Source organism: Panulirus ornatus, chromosome 4 (genome assembly GCF_036320965.1).
Source record: "Panulirus ornatus isolate Po-2019 chromosome 4, ASM3632096v1, whole genome shotgun sequence".
Classification (NCBI taxonomy): domain Eukaryota; kingdom Metazoa; phylum Arthropoda; class Malacostraca; order Decapoda; family Palinuridae; genus Panulirus; species Panulirus ornatus.
This window is the reverse complement of record NC_092227.1, coordinates 75,549,111-75,569,927: the sequence shown is the minus strand read 5'-3', so window position 1 is coordinate 75,569,927 and position 20,817 is coordinate 75,549,111. Positions and strand designations below refer to the sequence as shown.

General features: G+C 39.8%; 1 long non-coding RNA gene across 3 annotated transcripts in view; it reads right to left on the bottom strand.

Annotated features, from left to right (window-relative positions):
- LOC139745740 (uncharacterized) overlaps positions 1-18,977 on the bottom strand; it is a 34,456-nt gene extending 15,479 nt beyond the window's left edge. Inside the window, exons 1-2 of one of the 3 annotated variants that reach the window (XR_011711927.1) lie at positions 18,907-18,977; positions 4,136-4,443 (exon numbers count right to left, since the gene is read on the bottom strand). This is a non-coding gene — a long non-coding RNA (uncharacterized lncRNA). Of the gene's footprint in view, positions 1-4,135; positions 4,496-18,720; positions 18,844-18,906 lie in introns of those variants that run through there. The other 2 variants (XR_011711925.1, XR_011711926.1) reach the window with 2 other exon arrangements.
- Between the last annotated feature and the right edge of the window lie 1,840 nt (positions 18,978-20,817).

The following is a 20,817-nucleotide window of genomic DNA, read 5'->3' as shown; positions in this document are numbered from 1 at the left end:
GTGTACTGCTCCAAAACCACAGCTCCCTATGCAATTCCAAATCCCACAGACCTATCCATGGTTTACCCTGGACATTTCACATGCCCTGGTTACAGTCCACTGATGGCACATCAACACCAGTATAACATATTGTTCCAATTTCTCACCACATTCTGTCCTCCATCATTTCATTTCCAAAACCACCCTCCTCCACTCATTCCAATTCATAGCCCTTACCCCACATCCATATAATACAGTTGGGACTACTGTTCCTTCAAACTAAATAATTTTTGCCCTTCCAGATAATGATGTTCTCTCCTTCCACACATTCTTCAGCACTCTCAGAATCTTTGCCTCCTGCTCCACCCTAAAATTCACCTCTACTTCCATGGTTCTATTTCCTGCCCAGTCCTAGATATATGACACTTCGCTTCCTCTAATTTTCCTCTTTTCAAACTTAAACCTCAACAAACTTGTCCCTTAATTCTGCTGGACCTAATTACCTTGCTTTAATTCACCTTCACTCTCAACTTTCTCTTTTCACACACACTTCCAAACTCAGTCACCATCTACTGCAATTTCTCTCACATCAGCCACCAGTACTGTATCATTGGCAAACAAATGACTCACTTCCCACGCCCTCTCATCCCCACAGATGTCATACTTGCCCCTCTCTCCAAGACTTGTATTTACCTCCCTCACCATCCCATCCATAAACAGATTAAATAATCATGGTGACATAATATGCCTCTGCCACAGACAAACCTTTACTGGGCACCATCCACTTCCCTCTCTTCATATTCTTACACCCTTGATAACTTGTCTGGTTCTAGCAGCTTACCTTCCACACCGTTTATTCTTGAAACTTTCCACAAAGCATCTCTATCAATTCTATCATATGCCTTTTGCAGATCCATAAATGCCATATTCAATTGCATCTGTTTTCAAAGTATTTCTCACTCAACCACCTGATCCACACATCCTATACCACTAAGGAAAGCACACTGCTCCTCCCCATGCCTTCACCCTCTCATTCAGTACCCTCCCATACAAAATACCAGGTATACTCAACAAACTAGTACCTTTGTTGTTTGAAAACTCACCTTTATCCCCCTTCCCTTTATACACTGGCACTAAATATGCATTCAGCCAATCCTCAAGCACCTCACCATCATCCATACTTTCATAGGAAGATCCCTACCAATCAATCAACAACTTAGTAACCTCCCTTTTCAGCAAATTCAACTGCATTATCAACCATTCCACCTGCCTTCCCACATCTGAATGAAATCTTATCAAAAATCTAGTTTAACTGTATATTGCTATGGGTATTCAGCAATTCCGTTTGCAAAGACAATGCCTTGTTCAGAGAATTTAATAAATTGCAGAGAATTATCTAAAGCATTTAACAAATAACATCTGCAATACTGTGTAGATCCATGCACAATATCTTTCTAACATATATTACAGAATGCCAAACAAGTGTTTACTTTCTTACTGGTGTGACGTGTGGTTGAGAAGGCCTGAACTGCCAACATCAATGAAAGAATCACACAATCTTTATGAACTTTTTATCTATGGATGCTTTCAATCTAAATCTAATCTCATTACACACACTTCTTTTTCCAGGCATGATTTCACACTTCACATGGGTACCAGTACCATTAACAATCTTTACATATACAAAATTTTTAAGTACTATACATATGTACATATTCGCATATCACTTACACAAGCAGAACTTTATAAGCAAGAATATATGAAAATGAGTAACTTCCATCACATATCAAAAATTAATATATTATATATGTTCCTTTCATTCTAAAAATGACAATTAAGTGTGTGTTAAATATGGCATCTGACCTAGATGCAAAAGGCTCTCTCTGACAGTCTGGGGGTGACTGCAATGAATAATATTTTTTCAACTGTGGCAGTAACATGCTGGTGACATCTATGGGTTACTGACAGTTGAAAAGTGGATGCAAACACCATCCAAATTCATACATAACAGAAGAGACCAATAAAATATCATCTGATATCATGGAGTAGTGGCTTCATAACACATCATATGACATGGGAGCAGATGAATATGTTGACAGTGGTGAGAGTTTTGCAGTTGTAGCAAGGAAAATTTAATTCCTTTTTTTTTGTGACAGCATGAACAAAACATTCCCAAAAATAATGGGGAAAATAAAACTTATGAAAACCTTAACTATTCCTATAGCTAAAAATGAACAATAACAATACACAACATTAATATTGGTCTGCTGCAGGGATGATATGATTGCTTGGTCTGTCATCTGTTTGGTGACAATGGCATTTTCAAGATGCCAAGTCATGGGTATGACTAGTATATATCAACTAGATATTAAAGATAAAGATAAACTTCAACTGCTAATAGATGTTGGGTAAGGTTTTTAAGGGTTCTTTTGCTTTTTGCAAGTGTCCTTCAAACTTTTACGTCAACCGCACACTTTCTTTCATTTACGGAATCCTCATTACTATTGCCTTATCTACCATCCATCATTCAGAAAACAACTAAGGTAACACTTCACAATAAAATGATATGGAGCTACCAACGGCTGTGCTGTATTAACATTTTGAATAGCCTGTAGGAGACACTGAGCACTTAATACTCAATTGCTCTTCACTTTCCATACATAGATGTGCACACACTACATCACTCTGACCTGTTGTCCCAAATGGTAGGCATGGCCAAATTTCCTGAGTGCTGCAAGGGTCTCGTATGAACAAAGGGGACTCCTGGGGCAAAAAGGTAAGGTAAGGTACATACACTGACTATCTAGTCTTGTATTAACTGACCATGTCAGCGTAAATTTTGTGGTGTATTCATTCTCCTAGGTAGGCAGTAAAGTAGCCATGAAACACATGCTACTAATTAGAATTTAATTCCTTATTTGTAAATCATGTCTTATTACTATTTAACTCAGGAGCAACAGCTCACTGTAAGGTATATTGCAGGGTACAATTTCAGGATATAGATCCACATTTTCAAGGATTATGTTCTGTGTTCTACTCTAATGAAACATCCAAGCTAAGACTTTTAAACCCCCTCCACAATCAACCTCCTTTAACTCCCACCAGTCATCCCATTCATATTCAGTGCCATCACCCTCAATCACTCGTCTCTCAACCCTTGGCATAACTGGTAGACTCTAGTGCCACTTTTTAGCCTTACATGCCTCCCCTTTGACAAACCACTGTCAGAAGGCAACTCGATGCAGTTTTTCCAGAGGCAGTGTGGCTCCAAAATTGTCACAGAAAACTAAAAGTGACAGCACGCCTCAGGTGATTGTCCAGATCTAAAAGTATTACCCTGACGTAATTGGGTGATGCCTCCTCCTTTAGTTCCACCCATGGTGAGGTGAGACTTGGATACTCCAGTAAAACTAGTGTCACCTCGAGGAGCTGAAACTTAATAACTTTTCCCAATTTCAAGTTTCTTTACTTTCCACAGTAACAACACCTATATAATTGGTTATGATATTGCCACTAAACAAGCGTTTTTATCCCATAATCTCCCCTATCAGTACTTCAGAGCCCTGCCTAATTTACAAGCATTCAAAACTGATGGAGATGGAGGTAATACACCTATAAATCTCACAGTATATATAAACTCTGCACATTCTAAAGAATTCATTGGTACCAATTTTGTTAAAGTCCGTCATCTAGAAAAAGCGTGAAAATAATACCAACTACAGTATTCCTAAAACTCAAGGAACCAATAGGATTGCTGCAGGTCAGTGAAATACATCAATAAACTTGAAGAAAAACCCAATCAACTAATATATATTCTAGTGTCGTTTCTTCCTGTTCTGTATGAATTCTTATGAATTTGTCTAAACATAATCCTCACGTGATCTACTAAAGACAACTTTATGCCCGTACATACATGCCTTTCTCCTACACTGTTGAAGTGCTTCTTAAGATATTTATTAGCCGACCTCTACAATAATCTTGATGTATTTCGGTTGAGTTCGGGGTATAGGGTGACAGCTGCTCACCTCATTTTCTAAAGAGGGAACCGCCATACTTTAAACATAACCGGCTTAGAAATGCTACTGAAATGCTTTATTCCTACTGTGTTTCACTCTTCTACGATATATCTCTCTATACTCAAAAGATGAACCCTTACCTTGAAGTGAAGCAGATCTGACGCTCAGAGGACTGGGAGAAAGCTATTACATTTCTAACAACTTGGAGAATGTGAATCAGGCTCACATTATCATCTTACCATTTCGTAAAATCAGTAGTTTCCTTGAATGATGATGAAGACGAAACAGCAACCAGGCCCTCGACGGGTTATTCTAGTGGCTTCCCCAGGTAACTTCTTTCGATTCACGTGGCGCAAAGTGGAATATCACCAAGTGACGAAATGACCAAACGTTTGTGTCGGCTACTAACTCAAGTTCACGGATTTGACTTCGAGATAATTATGGATTTCTAGCGGACAAGACATATAAGATTTCTCTTGAAATTGTTTATAGTTTTATTTCTATGTAATTATAGTAAAATAAAATTAATAGTAATATTCTAAACTCTGATAAAGATTATTTTTTTGAAATATAATACGTAACCTTGTTTTTGTTTATACATAAATCCTGTTTAAATATGGTACCTTATTTTTCTACAATCTTATCGTTAAGCCACATTATGGCTACTTGAGGTTTTCCAAAGCGAATTACAGTTATTTAAGCGTCTTCAATAATTAATTAAATAGAAATGTAAAAAAAACCTACATTCGCTGTTTAAGAAAAAATCTGACTTGGAAGCTCACATGAGAAACTGATGAGACAAACCGTTTATTTCAGAAAAAAAGTATAATATGAATATTTCACAAACCAAGAGTGAAAGGTGCAGGGACATAGAATCATACTGTACGAGATAAAAAAAAAAAAAAAAAATTCGTTGGCTTACATAAGTAACCAATAATTGGCAACTTTTAAACATTGCCTTTACAAGTCTGGCCTTTATGGAGAAGTTATTTGCTCCACTACAAGAATCATTGCACTTGATAACAACATCCCTAAGAGGCACCTTCCTAAACTTGTTATTTTGATCAATCTTGTCCTCTTTATCCTATACATTTTGTTTTGGAAGCAAGAACAGAATAACACAGGGCTGCCCGTCGACGTTATGAGACGCACAGAACGTCATAACACACGAGATTTATATGATTTTGTAATTGAACAATACAGTTTGACACAGAGGGAGGAAAATTTAATTACAGGCTTGATAGTGTATCCTACTCTTGATAAGGTTTTGATAACGGCTGGAACGGTAAGCTGATAACCTGGCTGTCCTATCCCACGTCTCGGCCTTATCATTTTCTCTGTCATTCCTATATCAGTTGTCCTTATGATGCTATTTTCTCTTTTAAAACTGTCAGCCAACCCCTTTCCCGCGTTAGCTTACATCATTTCTCTAGTTGTCAAGTGTAATGCACCGAAATCACAGCTCCCTATACACTATCAGATCCCATAAATCTTTCCATGGTTGTCCCCGATTCCTTCATATACACTGATTCAGGACATTGACAGCATATCGCCCCCATTCCAAATCATCCTGTCCCGTGCACGCCATTCACCCTCCTGCATGTTCAGGCCCCGATCAAACTATTTTTCACCTCATCCTCTCATCTTCAGTTTGGTCTTCCCCTTCTCATTGTCACCTCCATTTTCGACACGTATAGCCCTTTTGTCAACACTTCTCACTCGTTTTCTCCGTATGTCCAAACCATTTCAGCACAATCTCTTCAGCCCTCTCAACTACACCCCCATTACCACACCTCTTTCTAATACTTTTCTTGCTTACCCGATCAACCCAACTCACACCACATTTTGTCCTTAGACATTTCATTTCCAAGACAGCCACCCTTCATCGAACAACCTCATCTACAGCCCATGCCTCTCAATCCATACAACATCACTGGGGACTACTATAACTTCAAACATACTCATTTTCGCCCTCCCGTATAAAGCCCTCTCTTTCCAAATACCTTAATGCCCACAGAATCTTGGCCCCCTCACCCACCCTATGACTCACTTCCGTTTCCATGGTTCCATTCGCTGCCATGTCCACTACCAGGTATCTAAAACAAATCTTCACTTCTTCCAAATGTTTTCCATTCAAACTAAAAACCCCTAACTAACCTGTCCCCCTGCCCTGATAAACCTAATACCTTTGCTGTTTTTCACATTAATCTCAAATTCCTCCATTTATACACTCAGGCTCAGTCACCAACTCCTGCGGTTATCTCAATCCAATCTCACACCTGTGCTGTGTCATCAGCAAAATACTGCCTTACTTCCAGGCTTCCTGACATACCTTCATCACCACCCTCCTCCATAAACAGATTATACAGCCATGGTGACATCACACATCCATAGTGCAGACCGACCTTCACCCAGAACAACTCACTCTCCTCTCTTCCTACTCGTACACATCCCTTACACTCTTGATCAAAACTCACTGCTTCTAGTTAGCTTTCCATCTACTCCATATGTTCGTAAGACTTTCCACAAGGCATCTACATCACCCCAATCGTATGCTTTCTCTAGATCCATTCTTCAAAGCTTTCACCTATTCCTACACATCCTGTAACCACATTGTTCCTCCGTAGTCTGAGCTCTCTACATACCTCCACCCTCAAGTAACCACTCACCTCTAGCCCCTCTTGCCTTTGTAAAGTATCATTATACTAAGATTCCGCCAATCCTCAAGCACCTCACCATCATCCATACATACGCTGAAAATCATAACTAACCAGTCATCAACAGACTCGTCCACTTTTTTTTTTTTTTTTTTCAATTCAGCTGCAGGACTCCAGCCGTCTTGCCACATTTCATCTTACGCATTGGTTTCTTCAACACCTCTTCTCTCTTCAGCAAATAATTTTCCACGACTCTCTCACTTCGCATATGACTCCGACTCAAAAACCCTACATCTCCTACCCTATCATCAAACACATTCAACAGTCCTTCAAAATATCCCGCTCCATCTCCTCCTCACTTCATCACTACCTGCTGCCACTTCCCCCTTTGCCCCTTTCATGGATGTTCCCATTTGCTCTCTCGTTTCTCTCACACTATTAACCTCCTTGCAAAACAAGATTGCTGGTAACAGCTAACCCCAACTCTCATTTGCCTTTTATTTCAATCTCTGCCCTTTCTTGCCGGTTTCTCTTGCACATCTCTCAATCATTTGCACCTCTTCGTTGTGTAAGTACCGCCCATATACATCTCATTTCTCGTTCATTAGCGACTTTACTTCGCTATTCCACTACTCCTTTGTCACCTGTCAGCCTCCCTCCTTCAACATACCACACACACACACACTTTTCTTGCACATGCCAACACTGCTTCCCTAAATATCTTTCATTCCTCACGCACTCTTCTTGCTCTGTTATTGTTGAAGGCTACATCGATGTTGTAAAAGGTTTTTAACAAAGCAGCAACATTAAGCATGTGTTCCCACATTGGAGTTATACCAACAAGTGTCTGTTCACAAATGGTTCTTTTCGTCAATGTTTCTTTGAGCATTTAGCATATGTGGTCCAGAACTCATTGACGATGAACTCTACAATATCTATGACACTGGTTATGAATTACAGTATCCCAATACAATATTGGTTATGAATTACAGCATCCCAATACAATATTGGTTATGAATTACAGTACCCCAGTACAATATTGGTTATGAATTACACCATCCCAATACAATATTGGTTATGAATTACAGCATCCCAATACAATATTGGTTATGAATTAAAGTAACTCAATACAATATCTATGACACTGGTTATGAATTACAGCATCCCAATACAATATTGGTTATGAATTACAGTAACTCAATAGAATATCTATGACACTGGTTATGAATTACAGTATCCCAATACAATATTGGTTATGAATTACAGTAACTCAATACAATATCTATGACACTGTTATGAATTACAGTATCCCAATACAATATTGGTTATGAATTACAGCATCCCAATACAATATTGGTTATGAATTACAGTAACTCAATACAATATCTGTGACACTGGTTATGAATTACAATATCTCAATACAATATCTATGACACTGGTTTTATATATATATAGTGGGAGGTGGGTTGATTAGAAAGGGTAGTGAGTGGTGGGATGAAGAAGTAAGAGTATTAGTGAAAGAGAAGAGAGAGGCATTTGGACGATTTTTGCAGGGAAAAAATGAAACTGAGTGGGAGACGTATAAAAGAAAGAGACAGGAGGTCAAGAGAAAGGTGCAAGAGGTGAAAAAAAGGGCAAATGAGAGTTAGGGTGAGAGAGTATCATTAAATTTTAGGGAGAATAAAAAGATGTTCTGGAAGGAGGTAAATAAAGTGCGTAAGACAAGGGAGCAAATGGGAACTTCAGTGAAGGGCGCAAATGGGGAGGTGATAACAAGTAGTGGTGATGTGAGAAGGAAATGGAGTGAGTATTTTGAAGGTTTGTTGAATGTGTTTGATGACAGAGTGGCAGATATAGGGTGTTTTAGGTCGAGGTGGTGTGCAAAGTGCGAGGGTTAGGGAAAATGAGTTGGTAAACAGAGAAGAGGTAGTAAAAGCTTTGCGGAAGATGAAAGCCGGCAAGGCAGCAGGTTTGGATGGTATTGCAGTGGAATTTATTAAAAAAGGGGGTGACTGTATTGTTGACTGGTTGGTAAGGTTATTTAATGTATGTATGACTCATGGTGAGGTGCCTGAGGATTGGCGGAATGCGTGCATAGTGCCATTGCACAAAGGCAAAGGGGATAAGAGTGAGTGCTCAAATTACAGAGGTATAAGTTTGTTGAGTATTCCTGGCAAATTATATGGGAGGGTATTGATTGAGAGGGTGAAGGCATGTACAGAGCATCAGATTGGGGAAGAGCAGTGTGGTTTCAGAAGTGGTAGAGGATGTGTGGATCAGGTGTTTGCTTTGAAGAATGTATGTGAGAAATACTTAGAAAAGCAAATGGATTTGTATGTAGCATTTATGGATCTGGAGAAGGCATATGATAGAGTTGATAGAGATGCTCTGTGGAAGGTATTAAGAATATATGGTGTGGGAGGCAAGTTGTTAGAAGCAGTGAAAAGTTTTTATCGAGGAAGTAAGGCATGTGTACGTGTAGGAAGAGAGGAAAGTGATTGGTTCTCAGTGAATGTAGGTTTGCGGCAGGGGTGTGTGATGTCTCCATGGTTGTTTAATTTGTTTATGGATGGGGTTCTTAGGGAGGTGAATGCAAGAGTTTTGGAAAGAGGAGCAAGTATGAAGTCTGTTGGGGATGAGAGAGCTTGGGAAGTGAGTCAGTTGTTGTTCGCTGATGATACAGCGCTGGTGGCTGATTCATGTGAGAAACTGCAGAAGCTGGTGACTGAGTTTGGTAAAGTGTGTGAAAGAAGAAAGTTAAGAGTAAATGTGAATAAGAGCAAGGTTATTAGGTACAGTAGGGTTGAGGGTCAATTCAATTGGGAGGTGAGTTTGAATGGAGAAAAACTGGAGGAAGTGAAGTGTTTTAGATATCTGGGAGTGGATCTGGCAGCGGATGGAACCATGGAAGCGGAAGTGGATCATAGGGTGGGGGAGGGGGCGAAAATTCTGGGAGCCTTGAAGAATGTGTGGAAGTCGAGAACATTATCTCGGAAAGCAAAAATGGGTATGTTTGAAGGAATAGTGGTTCCAACAATGTATGGTTGCGAGGCATGGACTATGGATAGAGTTGTGCGCAGGAGGATGGATGTGCTGGAAATGAGATGTTTGAGGACAATGTGTGGTGTGAGGTGGTTTGATCGAGTAAGTAACGTAAGGGTAAGAGAGATGTGTGGAAATAAAAAGAGCGTGGTTGAGAGAGCAGAAGAGGGTGTTTTGAAATGGTTTGGTCACATGGAGAGAATGAGTGAGGAAAGATTGACCAAGAGGATATATGTGTCGGAGGTGGAGGGAACGAGGAGAAGAGGGAGACCAAATTGGAGGTGAAAGATGGAGTGAAAAAGATTTTGTGTGATCGGGGCCTGAACATGCAGGAGGGTGAAAGGAGGGCGAAGAATAGAGTGAATTGGAGCGATGTGGTATACCGGGGTTGACGTGCTGTCAGTGGATTGAATCAAGGCATGTGTATGGGGGTGGGTTGGGCCATTTCTTTCGTCTGTTTCCTTGCGCTACCTCGCAAACGCGGGAGACAGCGGCAAAAAAAAAAAAAAAAAATATATATATATATATATATATATATATATATATATATATATATATATATATATATATATATATGTATATATATATATATATATATATATATATATATATATATATATATATATATATATATATATATATATATATATATATCCCTGGGGATAGGGAGAAAGAATACTTCCCACGTATTCCCCGCGTGCTGTAGAAGGCGAGTAAAGGGGGCGAGGGGGGAGAAAGTACCAGGAGAGATTGAGTGCAGAATGGAAAAAAGGTGAGATCAAATGACGTAAGGGGAGTGGGGGAGGAATGGAATGTATTTAGGGAAGCAGTGATGGCTAGCGCAAAAGAAGCTTGTGTCATGAAAAAGGTGGGAGGTGGGCAGATTAGAAAGGATAGTGAGTATTGGGATGAAGAAGTAAGATTGTTAGTGAAAGAGAGGAAAGAGGCGTTTGGACGAATTTTGCAGGGAAGTAGTGCAAATGACTAGGAGATGTATAAAAGAGAGCGGCAGGAGGTCAAGAGAAAGGTGCAAGAGGTGAAAAAGAGCAAATGAGAGTTGGGGTGAGAGAGTATCATTAAATTTTAGGGAGAATAAAAAGGTGTTTTGGAAGGAGGTAAATAAAGTGCATAAGACAAGAGAACAAATGGGAACATCGGTGAAGGGGGCTAATGGGGAGGTAATAACAAGTAGTGGTGAAGTGAGAAGATGGAGTGAGTATTCTGAAGGTTTGTTGAACGTGACTGATGAGTGGCAGATATGGGGTGTTTTGGTGGAGGTGGTGTGCGAAGTCAGAGGGTCAGGGAAAATGGTTTGGTAAACAGGAAGAGGCAGTGAAAGCTTTGCGGAAGATGAAAGCCGGCAAGGCGGCGGGTTTGGATGGTATTTCAATGGAATTTATTAAAAAAGAGGGTGACTGTGTTGTTGATTGGTTGGTAAAGATATTCAATGTATGTATGTATGGTTCATAGTGAAGTGCCTGAGGATTGGCGGAATGCGTGCATAGTGCCATTGTACAAAGGCAAAGGAGATAAAAGTGAGTGCTTAAATTACAGAGGTATAAGTTTGTTGAGTATTCCTGGTAAATTATATGGGAGGGTACTGATTGAGAGGGTGAAGGCATGTACAGAGCATCAGATTGGGGAAGAGCAGTGTGGTTTCAGAAGTGGTAGAGGATGTAAGGATCAGGTGTTTGCTTTGAAGCATGTATGCGAAAAATACTTAGAAAAATAGATGGATTTGTATGTAGCATTTATGGATCTGGAGAAGGCATATGATAGGATTTATAGAGATGCTTCGAGGAAGGTATTAAGAGTATATGATGTGGGAGGTAAGTTGCTAGAAGCACTGAAAAGTTTTTACCAAGGATGTAAGGCATGTGTACGAGTGGGAAGAGAGGAAAGTGATTAGTTCCCGGTGAATGTCGGTTTGCGGCAGGGGTGTGTGATGTCTCCATGGTTGTTTAATTCAGTCTCATGGATTCAGTATAGGGTAAGGCTTTGCTTGAGTAGCTATACACCTTAAGTAATATGCAATGCCATTCACTACTATTCCTTACATATGCACAATATCAGCAACTAAAACCTGTATATTTCATTTCACATTTTAATTTTAGAAAAATAGCATAGGAAAAATATATATTTGTCATCCATTACAAAGAATCAGATTAAGTAGCTAGGGAGGTGAATGCAAGAGTTTTGGAGAGAGGGGGCAAGTATGCAGTCTTTTGTGGATGAGAGGGCTTGGGAAGTGAGTCAGTTGTTGTTCGCTGATGATACAGCGCTGGTGCCTGATTCGGGTGAGAAACCGCAGAAGTTGGTGACTGAGTTTGGTAAAGTGTGTGAAAGAAGAAAACTGAGAGTAAATGTGAATAAGAGCAAGGTTATTAGGTTCAGTAGGGTCGAGGGACAAGTTGATTGGGAGGTAAGTTTGAATGGAGAAAAAATGGATTTGGCAGGATATGGAACCATGGAAGCGGAAGTGAGTCATACGGTGGGGGAAGGGGCGAAGGTTCTGGGAGCGTTGAAGAATGTGTGGAAGGCGAGAACGTTATCTCGGAGAGCAGAAATGGGTATGTTTGAAGGAATAGTGGTTCCAACAATGTTATATAGTTGCAAGGCTTGGGCTATATATAGAGTTGTGAGGAGGGTGGATGTGTTGGAAATGAAATGTTTGAGGACGATATGTGGTGTGAGATGGTTTGATCGAGTAAGTAGTGAAAGGGTAAGAGAGATATGTGGTAATAAAAAGAGTGTGGTTAAGAGAGCAGAAGAGGGTGTGTTGAAATGGTTTGGTCACATGGAGAGAATGAATGAGTAAAGATTGATAAAAAAAAAAAAAAGATATATGCGTCAGAGGTAGAGGGAACGAGAAAAAGTGGGAGACCAAATTGGAGGTGGAAGGATGGAGTGAAAAAGATTTTGAGCAATAGGGGTTGAACATACAGGAGGGTGAAAGGCGTCCAAGGAATATCGTGAATTGGAACGATGTGGTATACCGGGGTCGAAATTCTGTCAGTGGATTGAACCAGGGCATGTGAAGCGTCTGAGGTAAACCATGGAAAGTTTTGTGGGTCCTAGATGTGGAAAGGGAGATGTGGTTTCGGTGTGAACGAAAGTGGACTTTTTTGTATATTCCGAGCGCTACATGTGTGGCGGGGTGGCGACGAAATGGATGAAGACAGCAAGTATATATATATATATATATATATATATATATATATATATATATATATATATATATATAAGAGTGAGTGCTCAAATTACAGAGGTATAAGTTTGTTGAGTATTCCTGGCAAATTATATGGGAGGGTATTGATTGAGAGGGTGAAGGCATGTACAGAGCATCAGATTGGGGAAGAGCAGTGCGGTTTCAGAAGTGGTAGAGGATGTGTGGATCAGGTGTTTGCTTTGAAGAATGTATGTGAGAAATACTTAGAAAAGCAAATGGATTTGTATGTAGCATTTATGGATCTGGAGAAGGCATATGATAGAGTTGATAGAGATGCTCTGTGGAAGGTATTAAGAATATATGGTGTGGGAGGCAAGTTGTTAGAAGCAGTGAAAAGTTTTTATCGAGGATGTAAGGCATGTGTACGTGTAGGAAGAGAGGAAAGTGATTGGTTCTCAGTGAATGTAGGTTTGCGGCAGGGGTGTGTGATGTCTCCATGGTTGTTTAATTTGTTTATGGATGGGGTTGTTAGGGAGGTAAATGCAAGAGTCCTGGAAAGAGGGGCAAGTATGAAGTCTGTTGGGGATGAGAGAGCTTGGGAAGTGAGTCAGTTGTTGTTCGCTGATGATACAGCGCTGGTGGCTGATTCATGTGAGAAACTGCAGAAGCTGGTGACTGAGTTTGGTAAAGTGTGTGGAAGAAGAAAGTTAAGAGTAAATGTGAATAATAGCAAGGTTATTAGGTACAGTAGGGTTGAGGGTCAAGTCAATTGGGAGGTGAGTTTGAATGGAGAAAAACTGGAGGAAGTGAAGTGTTTTAGATATCTGGGAGTGGATCTGTCAGCGGATGGAACCATGGAAGCGGAAGTGGATCATAGGGTGGGGGAGGGGGCGAAAATTTTGGGAGCCTTGAAAAATGTGTGGAAGTCGAGAACATTATCTCGGAAAGCAAAAATGGGTATGTTTGAAGGAATAGTGGTTCCAACAATGTTGTATGGTTGCGAGGCGTGGGCTATGGATAGAGTTGTGCGCAGGAGGATGGACGTGCTGGAAATGAGATGTTTGAGGAAAATGTGTGGTGTGAGGTGGTTTGATCGAGTAAGTAACGTAAGGGTAAGAGAGATGTGTGGAAATAAAAAGAGCGTGGTTGAGAGAGCAGAAGAGGGTGTCTTGAAATGGTTTGGGCACATGGAGAGAATGAGTGAGGAAAGATTGACCAAGAGGATATATGTGTCGGAGGTGGAGGGAACGAGGAGAAGAGGGAGACCAAATTGGAGGTGGAAAGATGGAGTGAAAAAGATTTTGTGTGATCGGGGCCTGAACATGCAGGAGGGTGAAAGGAGGGCAAGGAATAGAGTGAATTGGAGCGATGTGGTATACAGGGGTTGACGTGCTGTCAGTGGATTGAGTCGGGGCATGTGAAGCGTCTGGGGTAAACCATGGAAAGCTGTGTAGGTATGTATATTTGCGTGTGTGGACGTGTGTATGTACATGTGTATGGGGGGGGGGGGGTTGGGCCATTTCTTTCGTCTGTTTCCTTGCGCTACCTCGCAAACGCGGGAGACAGCGACAAACTATAAAAAAAAAAAAATATATATATATATATATATATATATATATATATATATATATATATATATATATTTATATATAGTGTGTGTGTGTGTGTGTGTGTGTGTGTGTGTGTGTGATTATCACACTTTCGTGTGATAATCACATCAGGGGAGAGTTGATATCAAACCTCTCATTGACACCAAGAATCTTTTAGTTCTCCCTTTTACTAATGATTTTACTTTACTTCCCATTTTGCTTAAATCCTTTAATGTAAATGTTGCTTTCAGTAACAATAATACTGTAAAGAATATCTTAATCAGGAACTCACCAGAAAATTCTCCTGGGTGCATCTATAAAGTGCCATGTAGAAATTGATAAGTTTTATGTTGCACAGACTGGTAAGGATCTTTCTGTTAGACTTGAGCAACATAAATATAGTATAAGAAAAGGACAAGAATCAAATGCATTGTTTAATCACGTTAAAAACTATGATCATTGTATTGAGTGGAGTAATGCCATCTCAGTTATTAACTCTAACTCCAATACCACGAGAAATATAATTGAATCTTCTATAATCGAATACACAAAGAATTATAACCTTAATATTAGTAAAAGTCTATACAAATTGGATAACTTTACTGTTGATAAAATTTGTAAAACAATTCGTCTTGTCCACATAATAAGTTTATGATACACTCGTTGTCTGTTTTGGACAATCACATGTTTACCAAATAGTGTCCTAGCTACGTCTCTTCGTTGTATATCAACTGACTCTTATATTTCATCTCTTGTGTCTCTCCTGATGATGTGATTATTACACGAAAGTGCACTTGGGAACTTATCGTGTTTCATTTTCCCCTGGAACTCATAGGAATATACTTGATCACGCGCAAAATTGTGATCCTTTCCAATATATATATATATATATATATATATATATATATATATATATATATATATATATATATATATATATATATATATATATATATATTCCATGTGTGGCGAGGTGGCGATGGGAATGAATAAAGACAGACAGGGTGAATTGTGTGCATGGGTATATATGTATGTGTCTGTGTGTGTATATATATGTGTACATTGAGATGTATAGGTATGTATATTTGCGTGTGTGGACGTGTATGTATATACATGTGTATGGGGGTGGGTTGGGCCATTTTCTTTCGTCTGTTTCCTTGCGCTACTTCGCAAACGCGGGAGACAGTGACAAAGTAAAATAAATAAAAAATAAATAAATATATATATATATATATATATATATATATATATATATATATATATATATATATATATATATATATATCACCAGTTATATTCGACCTATCTTGGAAGTGACTTGCACTCACATGATGCACGGAACGAATGACAAACGCGTTTCATCACAAACAAATTATGAGGTTATGTCATGTCTCAACAATGTTGAAAAAAATGGTAAACTGTTAATTCATCGGTCCCGACTGACCAGTGTATTTCCATCACTAAACCCATACGTCACGAGTTCATAAGACTTAAAGCAGTGGCACTCACTGTCTGAGGGCACCGGTGTTAAAAGTGAATCCTTTATCACTTAAAAAAGTAACTTCCCTAAGTACAAGAGCAGCCTCAGCCTGTTTGACTTATTCACCATCATAGGGAAAAAAAAATATTTATTAAGTGTGTGTGTGTGTGTAATTCACCGGTAATTCATGTTTCTGACTTCTTTTTTTTAACAAATACTGTGCATTTCGTCCAAATGCTTATCTATTTCTTTTTTTCCATTTCCGAGTCAGACACATTGTTTATATCACTGGAACAAGGCGGTCAGCGACAGCAAGTGAAAGATTTGAGTTCACAAGTTAACGGCAACAAACTTTATCCCTTCGTCCTTCGTTGTCTTATCTTGCTTGCTGTGACCACTAACATCTGGCGACTGAAGTACACTCGCTGCACCAGCGGCATTTCTCTCTCTCTCTCTCTCTCTCTTGCCTGCTCTTCCGTCAGATTTGCAAAGTTTGCAATGGAAATATAGCTGTGCCTTACTGCCTCTCGTAAGGCACTGTTTGCATTTGAGTTCATTTTCCTAATTTACTTCATATTTTTCAGTACAGGCCTGACGTTTGCGCGTAGCAGGAGGGGTAGCGTATGAAGCCGGGGCTATTGTTGAGTTGTACCCTAGACGTAACAGATACGTCTACGAAAACACCCCAGAAACCAACTGAAGCTGTCCATTGGACAGTAATTTTACTCGCAAGTTCATTTTGCAGCTTGAAACTATTCTCATCATCAACATTTGCATCTAAGGCTGTCACTGAAACACTTGCACCTAAACCCTCCTGCTGGAGTGGATGTCGTAGTCAACACAGCCAATATTCCAATCAGCCGAGCCACATTATTTGCTTCTCTTCAGATCCAACTTTTAACGGCGAGACTTACACTATACTGACCCAATATTTAGCCGATTCCTTAAGGTGAATGAGTTTGTAATTTGACACTTAAGGTGAATAGATACTATCTCTCGACCTGGGCGTTGGAGTGAGGAAGGGAGAATTTACCTGTTTGCTAAGTCCGACAGTTCGTGGAAAAGACTAACCTCTGATGCATCTCTAAAATGATCTACTGCCATTCAAAATATTTCACTTGACTTTATTTATTATCGTTAGGTTGCGCCACTGATTTTCTCAGGTATGTCGATCAGTTCTGGCTTGTAGCACAGTATTTTATCAGTTTGTACGATAGGTTCCCTAACTCTCAAACGCACAAGAGACAGAGAGAACAATCATGTTTTCTGTAGTACCTGAAAGTTGTGTGGGGTTTACTCAACTCACAACGGAGTTTAACGGCAAAATATATACAACGTTTAGGGACAATGCTTTCTGCCTCGTCTATTTTTGAATTGTTACAGTGTTTTTCAAATCGGTAGCCTAGTCATGCCTAGCGCCATAGGGCTGTGTGTGTGTGTGTGTGTGTGTGTGTGTTTTTGGGGGGGTTGTGTGTGGGGGGGTTATCGTTCGTGAGGGTCAATTCGTGGTCAAAAATATTCTTTTTATTGGTCGTTGCAAGGATAAGATTTGTCGGATCAGCCCCTCCAGTGCTCACTGTTCGTTGAATAGACTGAAGAACTGGGCATAGAGAGAGCAAGTACAGTTTCCTGATTGGTTGACTCTTGTACAAGAGTGTTTCAGCGCCATAGAACTTCTCAGAGGACCTCACAGAAAATTTCAGGATGTAATCTAAGCTATTCCCCACCGCGCCAGGATAAGTCACTGTGGGATCCGTTGATATCCTTATCGTCACACACACACACACACACACACACACACACACAAAGTTCCCAACAACTGTTCGTACAACATCTGCCTTTCTGAAGTATCCAAACCACGAAAATACGCCACGAAATCAATATTTCTCAGCAGTTTCTAAGCCACAGAATGCTACACAGCCAACAGAAGGGAATGACACACACACACACACACACACACACCACACACACACACACACTCATTAATCGCACCGGTGTGAGGTTTGGGAGTTCAATTCCCAAATACCATTATTCAAGCCAGCATTTTACACATGCGTTCTTAACACCAAGAAAATTTTCTGGATTTAAGTTACACAGCCTTCAAGAGTTTCACTATGGCACGAACACTTATTACAGCAATGCCTGATTCAGTTTCAACTAATGCAAAAAACATGGAAACTATTTTCTTTTTTTGCACATTCTTGCTACAGAACCTTACAGTAACATTAAGCAGTTTCACAATTGATCCATCCGCGGATTCGTTGATTAGAACGTAGTATTTAGCACTACCACGATCTTCCCCGTAATCTGTCAGTAAAGTGAGGTATCTCAGTACTTACAAACATATATATTTTTGCGCCATCTTTTCTGCATAGCTTCATATTCTGTGGCGTTGGTTTACTGTCACTAAGTGTTTCCGCAGGTTTCCCCAAGATGATGATCTGCCGTCACAAATACTGACGGTTCTGCTACAAACATTGCTAATCGTCCCTAAACTTCACTTGTAAATTTGGCATTGACTGAGCTTGGGGGACGTTAATTTTGACTTGCTCTTGAAAATAACTCGGGTGCTTTTTCATTTCATGATGCGTCTTCACGTTTGTTAAAATCACTGGGCAGTTGTTTCACAAATGCAGAGTGAGGCAATATGATAAATCCTCATTATTTTTTTTTTCCACTGGTCTTAACCTATCATTTAAATATGGGTATGTTTCTCAGTTCTTTCGGTAAGACTAGGGGTTTAAAGTGAGCCCCTTTATATCATATTAATCTGGGGACTTGCACTTACGACGGCTCTGGGTGAGAGCTAGGCAAGAATGGTCGGCAGACGGGGTGGGAACAAGACGTGCAATGATCCTGTAAGACACAGCTGAAACACTAAGCGAGGCAACCACTGGCCAGCCAGACGAATATCTACACATGAGGCCGAATATAACATCAAAGACATTAGTAAATATGTATAATATATATTCACGTTTGAAATTGCTCAAATTTCTGGTAAATATGACAAATCCGCCTCAAAAAATATCCAGTATTTTCGCAAAACTCCCAAGAAATTACTTAACTTGGCAACAATAGGCGGAGTGTGGCGGGTGGCGACGCATGCGCACCTGAGCGAGGGACGCGTCCTGGACGGACTGTGTGAGCTCAGACGGGACGTGTCAGGTATATATATTTTTTCTCTTTCGTTCTCTCTTTTTTTCACCGAGTTAAAAATATGTTTATCAAACTAGAATATAATCATTAAACCTTAAGTTTAAGGGAAAAATTCCCTACATTTCAGTGTTTTTTTTTTTAATCTCCCTGTTTCCCTCTAGGCATAGGGAATATCCCAGTACCTGGCAGCGTGCTGTGTAGGTGGTTGGTATTAGACATGTGCCGTCAGTCTCTCAGTCGACTGTTAAAGTACAAATATATCTCGAGATACCAAGAGTCGGAGCCTTGACTAATATTGTTACAGGAACGTCACACCACCGGTAACGGCATTAGGTTAATTAAAGCAGTTCTTGTTACTGCGTTGCTCTTTATTCCCCCCCCTCCCCCCTTTAGGATCCCCCCTCCACCACCCCTCTGCAATTTCAGCATCATTTCCGTTGAAATATTTTGGGTGGGTGGTGGGGGATGGGTTAAACCCATACAAAGAGGTGGGGGGTCACGATTCTCATCTCTTTTATACAGGAAACAATAATAATCGTGGTTCCAACTCTTGCATCTTATGTGAGGTGATTGGGTTTTACCACTCGACTATCTAGCGGTCTCTGGCAACCTCAGGTCACACAATGACACCAATATAGTAACAGTTGCTCAACTAAGCAAATGTGTTCATTATATACTTAGTCCATGGATTAGTTTGGTGGTAAATAACTTGGCAGAGACTGTTTTCTCCTGCAAATACTTAAATTTGAGGACAATCCTTTACACCAACAAACAAATACATTCTCATGTTTTGTCCCAAACTCATTCCTTACGTAACTTCACCAGAATTACAGGGAAAGCTTGGAGGTTAAGCTTTAATTTGCCCAGCATGAAGTAAAGAGGAGTAAGTGGTGACCTGATCACACAATCTTTAGGTTTTTCAGCCAGTTTCATCATTTCTTCGTCAACAAATAGATAGATAAATTAGATGTTTATTGACCACAACATTACATTTGGGATTACATATTTTAAGATATTGTGGCCAAGATCTGAAATACACCAACAATTATGACTCGTTGCGTTGCCAACACCTAACATATTTTTTGTGTCTTATTCACACAGCGACCCTGCAGCAGACAGGATACGAGAGCTGCTGCATCAATAAATCTAAAACTCTTGATATGGAAAATGGGCCATCGTTTTTTGTTTTTTTTTTCCATTAATAGACTTTGCAAATTTAAAAGATGAGGCATATCTGGACGTAACCTTGGATCTTTGATAGCGTATGTAACGTCTTGCACTTCTTCAGTACACGTACGAGTCGCGTGGTTTACATTATCAGTCGGTCCACACACGCGCTACTTGCTCGCTTGCTTCTGTCTCCTTCTCAATATCATTCATTACGAAACAATTAGTTTTCCCCACACGTACTTTCATACCATGGGTAGTAAAAAAAAAAAAGTTAAATAACCGATTAAGCCAAGACATTTTGACATACTCTCAGTGGATGTGAATAACACAAGTGACGTCATCCATGAGAGCGAGTATGTGCAATTACAGTGAAAAACAAAACAAAAACAAACTTTCTACACCACAGTTTTTGTTTAATGAATCTAAGATCGTCCACGAACAGGGGGAACTCGACGCACCCTGCCAGTCACCAGGCAGTCTCTTTCCCGTACTAAACACATCTCTATTATTATTATTATTATTATTATTATTATTATTATTATTATTATTATTATCATTA